The sequence below is a fragment of the Protopterus annectens genome, chromosome 12.part0 (assembly GCF_019279795.1).
Source record: "Protopterus annectens isolate FY-2018-M chromosome 12.part0, PAN1.0, whole genome shotgun sequence".
Taxonomy (NCBI): Eukaryota; Metazoa; Chordata; order Ceratodontiformes; family Protopteridae; genus Protopterus; species Protopterus annectens.
The window spans coordinates 1,187,776,355-1,187,793,296 of NC_056746.1; the positions used below are offsets into that span (position 1 = coordinate 1,187,776,355).

Genomic DNA, 16,942 nt, shown 5'->3' on the forward strand with positions numbered 1-16,942 from the left:
AAGATTTCAGTAAATGTATGTGGATTGTACTTCAGGCCTCCACCAGATGTACCTAGGCAGTGGAACCATGACTTCAGCAGCCCAAACACACGCTCTATGATTTTTCTGGTTTGAGCATGTCTCTCATTATGGCAATCTTCAATGGGTGTGTGTGCATTTCTGATGGGCGTCATCAGCCATGGTTTCACTGTCTAACCTGCATCCTCCAGTAAATGACCCTGAGGGCTATCACCCTTACTGAACATCTGATACAGCTGGGAGGTGTGCCAGATATGTGAGTCGTGGTAACTGCCCTGGTTGCCAGCACCCACATTCAAAATTATTCCCTTAGCATTACACATGACTTATCAGTTAATGGAGTGGAAGCCCCTTCTATTTATGTAGATCCTTCCCTTTTCCCTGTGTGGTGCCTTGATTTGTGTGTGTGTACAATCTATGGCACCCAAGTGCTTCAGAGTAGTGTGCTACAGGGTAGAACTTCTGCATATTTGTGGCCCTGTACTCAGGAGTACAGGAAAATGTATGTGGCCACTGGCAAGTTGGAGCACAGCATTCAGTAACTGATGGAGGATCCTGCATGCTGATGCTTGTGGCACCACCAGCATGTCTACTGTTGGTCTCAGAATTTTAGCTACACCTTTCAAAGTACTACATACAACTTTGTCTCCATTGATACTTGTTTCCCTTGGACTGCCCTGGGTCTGAGTTTATTTTATTTATTTTACATCTGTTTACCGGGAAAGTCGGACTGGAACTACGTCCATTTACAGCGGAGGCCCGGGGAGAAAAGCTCCACATCAAACAATTATTACAGTGGTATATAAAATCAAGATATATCATACAATAGTTTGTTCCAGGCAGGCTTACTTTACACAATGTTGGACACTGGATATTGGTATTTGGTAAAAAAACAAAACAGACATAGACTGATGCAATCAAAGAGACATTTCACAAGATATAATGGTAGCAAACAGTAGGCCCTGCATGACTGTTACTGAGTGCTGTGTCTCAGACATGGTAAGCAGTGACAGACAGGAGGTTAGCGAGAGAGTGGAGGAGACCAGGAAAGCATTTATGTGATGCAAGGACAGAGCCAGGACTGCAAAAGGTGTGGCTTGAGTGACTTTTTGAACAATGAGATAGTTGTTGCTGATGAGATGTTTTGGGGGAGGCTATTCCATACTTTAGCGATGGTATGAGAGAAAAGAGCTTTCCCTGCAGTTATTGGCTTTGGATATACAGAGTAGGGTCATGTTGGATGAGCGTAGAGAACGGTTTGCTGAGTACTGGTTTACTAGTTGGGTTAGGCCTGGAGTTTTGTGGGGATTTTGTAGTATACTGAAGGTGATTACTAGTTGGTGGTACATAATTTGATGAGGTAGTTCTAACCATTTTAGCTCCTTTAAGGCAAGACATTGATGACTTCTAAAAGTGGAGTTATTGGCGAATTTTGCAACTTTATTGTAACATGCTTCAAGTTTACCTAAGTCTGTTTTCCTAATGTGAGTTAGGATTGGTGATGCATATAGTAGGCTAGACAAGAGGTGGGCTTGGGCTAGGGTAATACGTGCTTGGTCTGATAGGAATTGCTTGTGTTTGTATAAGGTTCCTAATATTTTGTGTACTTTTTTAATGGTTTTGGAGATACGGGCATCAAAGTGAAGGTCCTTATATATTTCAACACCGAGGAGCTTAGTATGGGGGGATGGAGAGATTGTGGTGCCATTTTTGGAGGTTATGGTGAAGGAAGGAGGTGTGGATTTGGATTTGCTGGGAGAGAAAAGTAGTAATTTGGTCTTGTTGGGGTTTAGAATAAGTTGGATATCTGTAATCCATTTTTCCACAGAGCAGAAGGATTCCTGGCTAAGCTTTTGAAGAGTGGTTAAGGATGGGGCTGAGCATAACAGGGCTGAATCATCTGCATATTGTATAAGTGATGCATGCAAGGTGGAGGTATGTAGCTTGTTTGTGAAAATGGTAAATAGTAAAGGACCCAGTATTGATCCTTGTGGAACGCCAATGGTAGTTGGTAGTAGAGGTGATAGAAAACAATCAGTTAAATGGCAAGGTGTACTATCAGAGAAATAGTTTCTGAACCATGAAGTAGTGGAGGGGACAAAGGACATCGTTGTTAGAGTGTCTATAAGTAGGTTATGAGAGACAGTGTCAAACGCCTTTGATAGGTCTAAGAATATGGCTGATATAAAGTTGTTGTTGTTACTAAGTTGATTAACCTGGTTGGTAAAGGAGAGAAGAGCTGTAGTTGTGCTATGGTTTGGGCGGAATCCATGTTGTGTGGGGGAGAGGAGATTATGTGAGGTTAAGAAATGCATCACCTGGGTGTGAATGCATTTCTCCAAGATCTTGGAAAGGGGGGATAGGATGGCAATGGGGCGGTAGTTTGACAGTTCATAGGAGTTGCCGCCTTTGTGAAGTGAAATGATGTATGACACTTTCCACAGTAGGGGGATGTAAGCTTCTTGTATGGAGCGGTTTACCAGAATAGAGACCAGGTAGGCTAGGGACTCTGCAGCTAATTTTAGGATAGTAGTGGGTAGACCATCTGCTGCGAGAGTGGTTGGTTTTAGTTTTGAGAGTAGTTTTTAACTGTGGAGGTTGGTACGGGTGAAAGTGTAAACCAACTGCAAGATCGAAGTACAGTGTAACAAAGGAAATCTTCCCTTTCCAAACTGTACTGCATGGTAATGCGGTCTCAGAGTTGGTATATTTAAAGAGCGGGGTGTGTGGGAGGAGCTTGCCTCCCTGTTTACAACCGTCAGGTAAGTGTTTTCTTTTTTTCTTTTAACATTTTTGAAGTTTTACAACTTTGAACATATGGGTTTGACCATATGGCGTTCAAAGTTGCAAAACTTCGATAACATAATATAGACCCGTGATAAAAAGCACCCCCCCCCCCCCCCCAAAAAAAAAAAAATCCTGTGGCATTTACTTGGTCTTTCATAAGACTGTCAAAAGTTTAGGTCTACAAGTATACTTTTCTTGCTTGGTGAGCATCCTAGAAAAAGAAGTACAACCAGCCTCTGAAAATATACTGCAAATTTATGAAAAAAAATCATAGTTTACTTGCAGTCAACTAGAAGTAGTATTATCAAACAAAAAGTTACATTTCAGTAAATGTACAAAACAGTGCCAATGAATCAATGGACAAATGTTGCATCTATTCAACAGCTTTACAGTGATATATGACACGACAGGGTATCACACAGCTGTTTTGAGTATCAAGACAATAAATGTAAATTATGTGTATATATATATATATATATATATATATATATATATATATATATATATATCCACAACATTTGAAAACATTAAAACTACTTTACAGAACTGTGCATGTTTGATGTCAAGTATGAGTGGCAAAATTGCGTGCCTCAATGTTGGTATAAGATGGCAGCATTTATTTATCTGTAGGTCAAATAGTATTTACAAAATTTACACACACATGAAAATACAGCTAACATTTATATCTTCTTAATCAAATAAGCATTATTGTTTCTGGATGACTTCATATTAGCAACTATGAATTACCTACTATGTTTTGATCTCAATAATTCACTAACATCCACTGCTTGCATATACCACCCCAAAAATGACATTATCATGCTCCATTTCTATATCAATAATGGAAATAAGGAAAATGTCATATTTTACATCCCTTTTTGCAAACAGTTCTCAATTACTCCAGCCCCGTACATCCCATGCTGACTGTTTCACTATCCATGCCTAGCAAATCATGTTAGCTTGCAGATGGCACCCTCATCTCTCCTTTCAAGTTACTCACATGTACAGACAGGTCATAGCCTTAAAGACACAAAACTCCCTAGCCTCAGATAGGCAACGACTGTCCTCTGCCCAGCTCTCTCCTCATGAAGGAATGAATAGTTAATATGTGGCAGCACAAGCAAGGGAGCTTGATGGTCCCAAGACTGGGGTAAAAATCAGTACCACCCGTCAAAAAAGAAAAAAGTCTTACTTTTATTCTCATTTTTTTTACAAATTATATGATTCAGGGAGAGCTTGCTTACCTGAAAAAAAATTCAAAGCATACAGCTTTGCTGAGAAGTGAATGGAAACCAACAGACCACCCAAATGACTATATAACAGTACTGCTGTTATGCAGCAATAAAAGGAGCATATCTCTGTAATAACTTTTTTCTCAATAATGCATAAAGACCTAACCTACAAAATGCACAGAGCGGGTAAACAAAAGTGCACAAATGTTTGCTCATGTACTGTACTTTACTGTGTAGGAGTCTTAATGCTAGTGAAACATTCCATGTATAGGCAAAACATAAAGGACTTTTACTTCAGATATGACAACTCACTAAGAAAGAACTCCTGGCTACTACTGCAGTCCACTCACACCAGATTTTAACCCAACACTGCCAATGAGAATGGGGTATAATGCATACAGACAAATTGGCACTGAACATCTACGAATCAATGATCCATTTATAAGAGACCTCAGATCTCCTACGGCAGTTTATTAGAATAAACAAGTAGGGGAATTCTAATAGGACATTTAGAACAAAACCAAGTCAAGAATGCCATTTTACACCAAAAGGTTTCAGGGAATCTCAGTCCTGATGTAAAGGTCAACACAAGTCAGCACACATAATGGCCACAGTAATGTACTTCAATTTATTATCAGACACTATACATGGACCCCATTCACAACAACAATAGCTTTACTAAGAATAGCTGTTCTGTTCTTTAATCCACAGATATCCCCAAAAAGATATCTGCTTCTTCTGAGCACCAGTTGGGAGGGTGGCCTAATGGTTACGGTGTTTGCCTTACAAACACAAGATGCAGGATTTCAGTCTCACAAGGAATAATTGACTAGGCTTAAAATGGCTCACAAAGGTAGTTAGCCTAGTACTGATCTATTCTATTCCATTCTATACCAGAAACGTGCAATTAGCAAAAACACAAGATGCAGGATTTCAGTCTCACAAGGAATAATTGGCTAGGCTTAAAATGGCTCACAAGGGTAGTTAGCCTAGTACCGATCTATTCTATTCTATTCTATACCAGAAACGTGCAATTAGCAAAAACAAAGAAATTAAGTTAACAATTACAGTATGCATATTAATGTTAGAACCTGCAATAAAATGAAAGAAAAAGCATTTTCAGAGAAAATTGTACTATTTGTGTTGCTCATTTCATAGCAAACAACGACATGTATGAGATAAATACGAGTTTGTCTGCACCAAAAACTCCAAAATACACCATTCTGTTGTGAAATAAAATATCAAACAATGCAACCAAATGACTATACAAGACTAATGGTGGAATAAAGAACCATACCTCTGAAACCATATGAAAAAATAAAGCAGATTTCACTGAATAATATCAAGACAACATATACAAAAAAGATGATGACTACTGGTGTAAAAAGCCATGAACAATCTCATCATCATATAATATACTTTACTGTACATCAGTTTAAAGTGGGAGGAGGGTCAATTCTAGTGGCAAATGAGTTCTAAATTCAAAGCCAGTATTACACTCTGCATACCAACAAGTTCAACATAACCCCAGTGAAAACTGTCATGACTAATGTCAGAATGTAGCAGTGATCACCTCCAAATCAATGCATCTGTTACATAACAAGCCACATGTCACTTCCCCTAAGGAAGTAAAAAAAATCAGGAAATTCTAAGAGAAGACATGGGTACAAAATGTTCCCTACTGAAGTGTCGGCACACAAAATGTTAAGTGCTGACAAGCTAGAGAAAAAAAAAGACTGAACCTGCAGGAGAAGAGCAAATCTCAAGCAGAGCTATTCTCCTTTAAATTTATTTTTTCGTATAGGGCAGGGAAAGCCTGAACTTATATATACCAACTCCGAGAAAGCCATACCTCAGAGAAAAAAAGAATATAACAGGAAATGGCCACCTCAGACTTTTCAGTCTCTGTTTCAGGACTCTCTACTATAGGTCCTGACATTTCAAATGGTTACCTACATTTCTCTGTCAAGAACGCCATTCTGCTCACAAGGATTTCTTTTGCTTTTCAGTTGCGACTGAAAAACAGCACAGACACCACATTGAATGCCTACCGTAATGTATTTCAATTTACTGCTGCCAGATACTACACCATCTCCACCCAAAAGCAGCGATCACGTTACTGTGATAGCTGTTCTCTGATTTTATTCACAGACTACCATTTCAAATGGATTCATAAAGAGTATGACCACATGAAAAATTGTAAAAAGTTCACATTTCTTGTGAACTGAATGGTAAATGAATACCCAAATGGCTATATATGACAACTGGTGGTAAACAGCAATCAGGGACTATATACCTTTAACTGTAAGAATTATTACAGTAAAAATGAACACTTTATTGTGAGTAAGAAATACTCTGAGCGGACTGTGAACAATGTTAATACAATGAGGATGAAGATATAGCAAATCTACTGCTATATCTAGCTCTAACTTTATCCCTCACATCCCTTTGTTTGTCCCTCAAGATACACCTGAAACTGGCTCACCTCAGGCTATCACACAAAACTAAGTCCAAAAAGTGCCATCAAAAGCTAAAAATACTGAATCAATGGGTCTTGATGATATTCCTGGTTGCATCTTAAATAGCATGAAGCAAAATTTAGCCACACCCCTAACAACATAGTTCGGTCTCAGCCTCCATACAGGTTCTGTACAAAGCGAATGAAGAACAGCTACAGTCATTCCCCTGCATAAGGGAGAACCTTCCTTAGTCTGACCAGCTTCATATGCAAAGCCATGGAAAGACTCAACATGGACCTAATCAATAAGGAAATAGGGAACATCCAAACACTGCACCTATCTCAGTTTGATTTCATCACGGGCAGTTCATGCTTGCTCAATCTGGTGGATTTTTTAGAAAGGTCGACTTAGTAAATGATGAAGGCAAAATGATAACACATGACATACCTCGTACTAGCCAAAGCTTTTGACACAATTCCCCACTCAGGCATAGTAGTAAAGCTAAATAAACTGGAATAAACCTCTGTATCACCAGTTGGATTGGCAAATGGCTCACTGATGGGATACAGGAAATCAAAATAGGGAAGTTAACTCCTAAGACCAGTCCCTAGTGGAGTCCCCCAAGGTCCTGTGCTGGGACCTCTTTTGCTTGGCATCTAGTTTTCTGAAGTAAAAGCTAATACCAAAGGGCTCTGGCCGACTTAAGTTTTTAGAGGACTGTGAGCAAGGAACAGTCATTGAATCCCCAAATGACCTAACCATCCTGCGGGAAGGTTTATTCCAAATAACTAGTGCCAAAATCATGAACTGAAACTAAACACCAAAAAATGCATTACTGTATCCTTTGAGAAGTCATAGTCATCTACCCAGGAATTACCACATTGACAATATGCCTTAGAGTTGACCCAGTTCGAGATATGGGAACTTATGTGGACAGTGACCCACCTTTTGACCAACATATGTCCACAGTCATAAGAAAGTACTTCTACACTGCACAGTTTAGAAACAAGTGGATTGTGTCTAGATCTAGAGATGTCACTGTCCTACTTGACCCTCATTAGGCCAATCACTGACTATAATGACCCCTATGGAATGCATCTGTCCAGACACATGCAATAACTGGAATCTCCACAGAGATACCATTACTAAAAGGATACTAGGCCTAAACAACATGTCCTATGTAGACCAGCTCAAAGCCCTGTCACTATACTCAGTATCCTAAAGGCTGCTAAGAGGTGACCTGTTTCTGGCATGCAAGGCATCCTCTGACCCAATACTGATAGATTTCTGCACATCAGCAAGTCTAATGACATAAAAAAATTCTCAGGCTAGGGATCTAAACCACTTCTACAGCATCAACAGAACAGTTTGGAGGGACAGGTATATCTCACATCAGATACTGCTGCTGTGGGATAGACTGCCCAACCACATAAAAAAGCTCATCCTTGCCCATATTTAAGTGTATCTTGATAGGACACAGAAAGTTTACCACAGGACTGCCCTTGTACTACTAAAAGACACAGGCAGCTCCTAAATGCTTTATCCAATACATGGATCCCCCCAAACTATCTATGGCATGATCCCAATTATTATCATTAGGGGTAGTGTATAATTATTGACAGTGGGATGGCTAAGGCCAATCTCTGGGATAGATTAATTCATGCATAAAAAGGGAAACTGTCCTGGCTTAAAATGGTAACAAGGGCAACTAACCTAGCACTTACCTATGGACCAAACATTAAAACACCCCAAATGGCTATATAACACTATCTGTGGTACACGGCAAAGAAGACCATATCTGTGTAAACATATGAAATACTACAGCAAAAATTTCAAAAGTAATATCTTATAACTTCACCTACAGAATGTACTTAAGCTAATGACTGCTAGTGTAAACAGCCAAGACAATCTCAGCCACACAAGCTAAAAGATATACCTACTTATCATACATCATACAACAACATTAACAAAACACTAACAATTACTCCCTAAACATGCTTTTTTAATCCCATCTAACACCACATAAATCAAGATACACTTAACTCTTAAGTATAGCTCTACATACTAGTCTGTAATACTAACAGTTTGTCAGAATACCACTACTCATCCGTAAAACACAAACTCACTACTGCTACACACACCAAGCCACACTTCCAATCCAGTAACCCAAACTTCACGTCTTTTCCTTCTCCTTTTACAGCAATTAATATACAGCATACACAATGTGGCACATAGTTTCATTGATATACCTTCTTGTCTGCCCACCAGTGACTTCCTACTTACCACATACTTCTCACTACACTCATAATTAAATAGAACATATTCCAAAACAAAACATTTACAGTGCATTCACATTATGCTACCAAATAGGTGGTCCAAACACAAATCATGCACTGTACTCACCACTAAAGTTTTATGTTCATAATGATATATCACTTCTACACAAATCCAATCTCCTTATAGAAATACCATTCTCACTATCATTTAACAGGACTCTACCAAATAATCTCAGACACAATGAACTAAATAGAGACCCTACAATTATCAATTCATACAGCAATAACATGTTGTTACACTCAACAGCTTCAATATTGCCTTGGCAAACTATGCTCTTGAGATTTCTTGGCATCCATGTCTCAAACTCATAATAAGCTGGTTACAATTGGAGACTCTTATCACAATCTTTTATGTTAACACCAGAAGCAAGTCATGCAATTGTATACAGTGAGTGTGACTATCTAATTCAAGCAGCCCCCATTTGTGCAATGTTTCACTTTTTAAATAAGGTCAATGTTGCAGAAATTCCCCTTTCTCCAAGATACACCAACCTGAGTGATGATTACATTAAGTAAGAGTTTGCAGGGGTATAGTCACCTATATGTACATTTTAGAGGACATTCCACCCACGGTATAAAAATCAGAGTTTGAATTTCACTTTTATTTACTTGCCTGTTTATATTAATTCATCCAGAACTTGAACTAGTACCATTTGCACAGATGACATGCAACCATCCCAAGAACCTGGAATAATGTACATCTGATCCTCCTCATCAAAATATATAAAAACAGATATGACCATATTATCTTCATGCAATCATCTATACAAACAGTGCTAAAAAACAGATTTCATTTCTTCCCATAATTTCACTCCTTTCACACATTTGTGTTTATTCCTGCCCAATTTAGTATTAATGAAAAGCAAACAATATATGTTGATTTACATAGGAGTTTCAAATTACATGGCCACATCAAGTCAAAGCAAGTTTACTTATGCAGTTTTTGTAGACCACAGTACTGTTTTTCATTTTGTTAAACATTTTGTATAAAGATAAAACTTGCCTCTCTGCATAGCCTTGGTCCTGCAAAAAAGAAGTTATGTACTCACCATAACATTCCAAGTATGTAGTCCATCTCCCCAAACATTATTATGTGTGGGTTCAGAGCCGATCCTCGGCTCCGACTCAGCCGCTTATAGAAAGCCTGAAAACTTCTGATTGGCTCGTGGCTAGGAGGTATCCCAATGTGCATGAGCACACTCCCCAGATCTTGTTTGCTGGTAGTCTATAAAAAGAGAAAAAGTAGAAAAAGAGAGCAAAGGTACGGAAGAAAAACCCCCATTAAAATGTCCTTTATGGTAAAAAACCACCACAGAAACTGTTTCCAGATCCTCCAGGAAGGGGGCTGGTGGGTGGGTTCGTAATAATGTTCGGCGAGATGGATTACATACATGGAACGTTATGGTGAGTACATAACTTCTTTATGTTATGTAGTCCTATCTCACCTCCATTATAACGTGTGGGACAGCGTCCCTAGCATCTTCTATGGGTTGCTCACTGGAAAATACTCCTGAGTACCGTGGAACCAAATGAGGCCCTACCCCTGGAAGTTAGGTCCAATTTGTAATGGGAAATGAAGGTATGAGGGATAGCCCTTGTTGCTGCTGCACATATATTATCAATAGGAGTCCTGGCTTGGAAGGCAGCAGAAGTAGAAAATGATCTGGTAGAATGCGCTCTGACTTTAAGGGGTAACTCCCTTCCTTCAGAAGTATAAATGAAAGAGATGCAGTTAGAGATCCAGTTTGATAGTGTGACATTAGAAACTGGAAAACCCATTCTTGCTTCAGCAAAGGAAACAAATACCTGGTCTGATTTTCTAAATCCTTTAGTTCTGTGGATGTAGAAATGCAATTGCCTGTGCACATCCAATCGGTGAAATCTATACTCTGCTTTATTGGTGTGATTGGGGAAGAATACTGGCAATTCGATAGTTTGATTCAAGTTAAAATGGGAGCAGACCTTGGGGATAAAGGAATGATTCGTCCGGAGAGAGACCCTATCTTTGTGAAAAATTAAGTATGGAGGTTTAACTGATAAGGCTTGCAGTTCGGAAACTCGTCTGGCTGAAGTTATCGCCACCAGAAAAAGAGTCTTCCATGACAGAAATTTAAATTGACAGCTATGGGCTGGTTCAAAAGGTGGCGAGGTAAGTCTTAGATTTAGATCCCAGGGAGGGATGTGATCTTGAACGGGAGGTCTTAACATCATAGAACCTTTGAGAAAAACCTTGCAAAGTTTGTGGGACATAAGGTTAGAATCATCAATTCCCACATGAAAATTAGATATTGCTGCTAGCTGAACTGAGTGTAGCTGCTGCTGATCCCTGGTGAAAAAGTTCTGATAGGAACTCTAAGACAATAGGAATAGGAGCTGTAAATGGATTAACCTTTCTGTTGTCTGCCCATACAGAAAATCTCTTCTACTTGCTGTTATACAATTTTCTAGTCGAGGGCTTATGAGAAGAGGTAATGATATGGGTTACAGCTGGAGACAGATCGTGAAGCCTGACTAATGATGGAACTGGAGCAGCCATGCTGTCAGTTTGAGAGTGTGGAGACAGGGATGAAGAGAACCCGACATGTGTGCCAAGAGGGCTGGAACTGGGTCCAGGGTACATGGATAGTCTAACAAGTGAGGCCCAAGGAAAGGGAACCAAATCTGACGAGGCCAGTAAGGAATGATGAGGATCATCTTGCTTCCCAACAATATTTCTTTCTGTATAACCTTGGGAATGAGTGGAAAAGGAGCAAATGCATAAAGAAGTCCCGGGGGCCAATCCTGGACAAGTTCATCTCTCTGAGACTCTCCCGGAGGGAGAATGAGGGAGAAATAGGTGCTGCATTTGGCATTGATAGGGCTGGCAAAGAGATTGCAGCAGGGTTGTCCCCATTTGTGGAAGACTTGATGGGCCACTTTCTGGTTCAAAGACCATTCGTGAGGTAACAAAATTGCCCTGCTTAGCTTGTCTGCTATCACGTTGGATGTCCCCGGGATGTGCGTTGCAATGAGACAGCGTAGGGAAGAAATCGCCCAGTTCCAAACTCGTAGGGCCTCTCGACATAAGGGGTAATACCAGGTTCCTCCTTGCTTGTTTAGATACTATACCACCGACATGTTGTCCGTTTGGATAGCTATCATCCCTAGAGGGAGAAAGTCGTGAAGTGCTTGCAACACTAGAAGCACCGCTCTCATCTCTAGGACATTTAGATATGTAGATGGGCCTCGTGATCTTGCCAAGAGCCTTGGACAGTCCTGCCTAGATAATGCCCCCCCCCCCCCTATCTGAGAGGCATCCGTGGTCACAGTGGCAACGGGTTTGTACGGTACAAAGGGAGTCCCTGTGGAAAGGTGACCTGGCTGAATCCACCAACGGAGATCCTTTTTGCAAGAATCTGTGATTAGTATCTGGTGATGCAGGGGCAACTGCTGAAAAGACCACTGGGAAGACAGGAGCCACTGGAGTATTCTCATATGTAGTCTTGCTAATGGTACCAATGTTATAGTCGATGCCATTGTTCCAAGAAGTTGTAACACCACCTTCGCTTTGACTCTTCGAAGGGGAAGTATCCTGTAAATCTGCTGTGAAAGATTTTGTATTCTGACTGTTGGTAGTCTGGCTATCATAGAGACCGTGTCTATGTTTGCTCCTATAAAGGTTATAGATTAAAGTTAAGGATTTTTCCCCAATTTACAGAGATTCCCAACTGGGAACAGAGCTTGATTGTGGAGTCTCTGGATTGAAATAGAAGATGCCTGGTGGTGGTGGTCAGGAGCCAATCGTCCAGGTATGGAAAAACTTGGATTCCCTGACACCTCAAATAGGCTGTCACTACTGCCATGCATTTGGTGAACACCCGGGGGGCTGTGGTGAGACCAAAAGGCAGCGCCCGAAACTGGAAATGATTGGCTCCCAGCCGGAAGAGTAGAAAACTCCTTGATGCTTTGTCCATCTTGATGTGGTAGCAGGCGTCTTGGAGATCTATTGAGCACATCCAACTTTCTTTCCCTAACAGAGGAAGTACGGATTATAGAGTGACCATTCAGAACTTGGACTTCTTTACATACTCGTTTAACCTGCTGAGGTCTAAAATGGGTCTCCAGTCTCCTGTTCTTTTTGAAACTAAAAAGAATCTGGAGTATGTTCCGAATCCTGTCTGGTCTGCCTTGACCTTCTGGATGACTCTTTTTAATAGCAGCTTTTCTATCTCTATAGCTGCTTGATCCCTGTGATTGGGTGGTACATCTGGGATCCTTTTGGAAGGGCGTGGTGGAAGGGAAAAGGGTATAGAGTAACTTCTGGTGATAATGCCTTGTATCCACTTGTCTCGGGTGATATTTAGCCAGGTCTCTGGGTACAAAGACAGGCGACCCCTGACCGGCTCCAGAGAAGCACAGTCGGGTTCCAACATCAGGAACGCTGATAGGGACTATCACAAAAGGAATCGCAACCTCCCTGATTTTGTGGACCTCCCCTGCCTCTCAGGGCGACGTATACCATTTGTTCCTCCTCCCCTGCCTCTGAAGGAGGAATCACCCTGTGTATCTTGGAAAGATCTCTGTGATTTCCTGAACCACATTTTGCCACTCTTCTGACCTTTAGGGTAAGGTCTAGAAGGAGAGTTAAAACAGACTCCCACGGCAGACAGAGTATTTCCTTCCTGTTCACATCTGGTGAGGGTATCTTTCACCTTGGGTCCAAAAAGAGAGGATTCGTCAACGGGAGCACTGGTGAATGTAGACTTGAAAGGTTCAGCAAAACTGCATAGGCGCAGCCAGGAGGGTCTCCTTAAGGAGACTCCAGAACCAGCCACCCTACTCGCACCATCAGCTGCGTATGAGATCAGCCTCATGAAGGAGTTAACAATGGATGTTAAGGTAGCCAACTGAGTAGATACTGTAGATGGGACTCCTTCAGTAGAGGTACCTTGAAGAGTATCTCCTAACTCCTTCAGGAGATCTCTCTGAAGTCTCGTGAAGTGTGTCTTTGTCTTTAGGGGTGGAAAGAAACTTGTTCGGTCTCCTGGGGACCGGTTCCACGGCATCAGGAGTCTGCCATGCCTTCTGACTCACAAGATCCAATAATGCGTCAAATGGGGGAGACACCCATGAAGCTGAGGGTTGAGACTCGAAAGCCTTCAGGTACACTGACTCCTCAGATGAGGTAACAATGGGCCAGCCGCCTCTCTGCCTGAGGATGTCCAAGATGTCTGCAAAGGAGACATCTTCAAAGGATGACTTAGGGGACCCCTCTGATTCATCGAGGTCAGTGTCAGATGTGAGAGACTCAACAGGGGAGTCTACATGCTTCCTCTTACATGATCTCTTCCGAGGGGGCTCCTCAGCGGGGTTCTCTAGGGAGGCCTCGGAAGACTGGGGGCTACCCAAGTGGAGATCCTAAGGCTGTGGGTCTCTGCCATCCAGGGGAAGAGAAGATGCTGAGACTGTAGTCGGCGCCTGAGGGAGTATAGCATCGGTACTTCTACACGGGGCGGATGAGCTATCCAGCATGCTCCTCATCTTCACAAAGACCGATTCCTCTGGCTCTGACGGATGCCTCGGTTCCGAAGAAACCGGCGGTGCTGACAGCTCCAGAAGGATCAGCTCCAAGAACGATGTAGGGTCCGAGCTCACTCGGGCCAACGCACCAAGAGGGAGACTCGGCATCGAAGAAGTTCAGTTCCAAGTGTCCTCATCGGGGCCGACCGAGGAGATTCGGACCCTAGAGACTTCAGACCGTGCAGAGAGTGTCTGAGTGGAACTCGGCTCCGAGACAACCACACAAGGTGCTGGAACCAAAGACTCCACTGAAGTCAGTACCGGCACTATCGACTCCGAAGACCCAATCTGGGTTGGAGGAGGAATCAAAGCAAGATAGGTAGAAGGAGTCGGCTCCGAGACCGAGTGGGTCAGAGCCGATAAAAATTTTGGCAAGGCCGACGACTTGAGGAGTCTGAGCACCACTTTCTCTATGTCTTCTTCAGATAGACTCCTGGAGGATCTGGAGGACAGCGTGGGTGACCTTGTTCTCTGTAGTATCAGCGATTTATGGTTAGGGAAGACCAGTGGAATATCTGTTGACCGGCTCTGAAGAGGGCTGCTAGTAACTGGCACCAAAACACTTGCTACCGATACTGCAGGGTCTATGTCCAAAATCTCAATCGGCCCCGAAGACTGTGGAGCCGAAGAGAAAGATACCAACTCCGCTTTGTGTAACTTCTGTGGTGGTTCAGAGGCAGAAGTTGGAGCTGGAGAAGGCCGTTTTGAAGTTTTACCCTTATCCTTCCTTGAAGACTGTGATTTAGGAGAGGAAGAGGAACTGGCTAGATCTTCATTGTAGGAAGGTTTTAACAGACCTTTTAAGATAAGTTTATTCTTCCGTTCCTGGAGCACTCTAGGACTAAATGAATGGCAGAAAAGGCAGGTTTCTTGCAGGTGTATGGCCCCTAAGCAGTATACACAAATGTTATGTCCATCAGTGATGGACATTTTTTGTGAACACTTAATGCACTTCTTAAAGCCTGACGGTTTGTGTTTTAGATTCCTTATACATATTGACAGCCAAGAAAAGCCAACCCACTCACACAACAAGAGAAGAACAAGGTCGTCTAACTTAAACGGACCTAGTGTGAAGAATAAAAAAGGGACAAAACTAGAACCTCTAACTTAAATGGTCTAGTCAAAGCAAAAAACACACACTCGCGGAATACCACACAGCAACAGGCCCAGAAATACAAAATACGAAAACCAAGTCAAATCCAGTAGAAGTCACAAATAGGAAGTCATAAAATGACTTATCAGCAATAAGCTATGATAGAAGAATTGTCTATAAGCAATAAATTCCTGAAAAGGAAGTAATAGTAATAAAAAATGTATCACTTAGCCATGGCCAACCAAGAAGCTTCCGAATGAAGATGCGGCAAACGAGATCTGGGGAGTGTGCGCTCATACACCATGGGATACCTCCTAACCACGAGTCAATCGGAAGTTTTCAGGCTTTCTAAAAGCGGCCGAGTCGGAGCCGAGGATCGTCTCCGAACCCACACGTAATAATGGAGGCAAGGTAGGACTACATAACATCACTGGTTTTCCAGTTGCTTAATGAAATGCACTCATCATTTAAATCTCAAACCTTGAGTTTCAGTTCTACCAGAAATGTATCTTGAAAGCTTTTTTATTTTTTCTGCATTTGTAATCAGCAATACATCAGCTATCGTCTTCCAGCATCACACTTTCGTAAACAAGTAGACACGGGCGCGAGCACACACCCCACACACAAACACACCCATACACAAACACATACAGTTACAGAAAACATGAAAATGCTTACTGAAAAACAAAACACAACAGCTTCTAAATGTAAAGGATTTGCAGCAATCACTGGGTCTCCTCCAACAGCAGGTCTGCTCCAAAAGTGCTGGGCAAACTATGGTTCTTTGGCTAGTACAAGAAATATCCAGGTGCGTGTATTTTTCTTCAAAAGACAAAAGTTAACACAAAGGCACCAGAAGGCTCCTTGTACAACTAGAAATCACATCTGATGCAGGGAATCACAGATGCATATCTCTGCAGCTCCATATCGTCTATAATTATGCATAGGACTGAACTGTATGAGATATAAATGGATTCAGAAATCAAGCAGATCTCTGGAGGTTAAAACGAACTTGGACTTGAAAACAATGGCGTCATAACTATATAAGGGAGGTGTGTGTCAAAAAATACTATATTTATATTTAACATTACAAATTCATAATTTTATGAGATGAAACAGCAGCCAGACAAAATGCCATTAACAATGGCAAAACTCAATGTCAGGAAATAAAAGGTGTGTGTGTGTGTGTGTGTGTGGGGGGGGGGTTGTACCTGCATCAACTGGTTTTAGCAACTGAACTGGTACACATATATGCCATATGCTCAAGTACACATATGCTTTAGTTTGAGGTAATTATCTGTACTAGTACTACAGTTTGAAGACAATATCCAGGTATACTCACCTCAGGAATATAGTGAACATTCAAGTTGAAATAAATATGCTCATACAAGACTGCACAGCAATCTGACCTTCATGCTGAGTATGCCCATACAGGAAACAACCAATTAAAAACAGCTA

The 16,942-nt window shown here is 41.5% G+C and overlaps 1 protein-coding gene across 4 annotated transcripts in view; it reads right to left on the bottom strand.

Annotated features, from left to right (window-relative positions):
• LOC122817080 (ankyrin repeat domain-containing protein SOWAHC-like) overlaps window positions 1-16,942 on the bottom strand; it is an 877,444-nt gene that overhangs the window by 707,415 nt on the left and 153,087 nt on the right. The window lies entirely within an intron of this gene.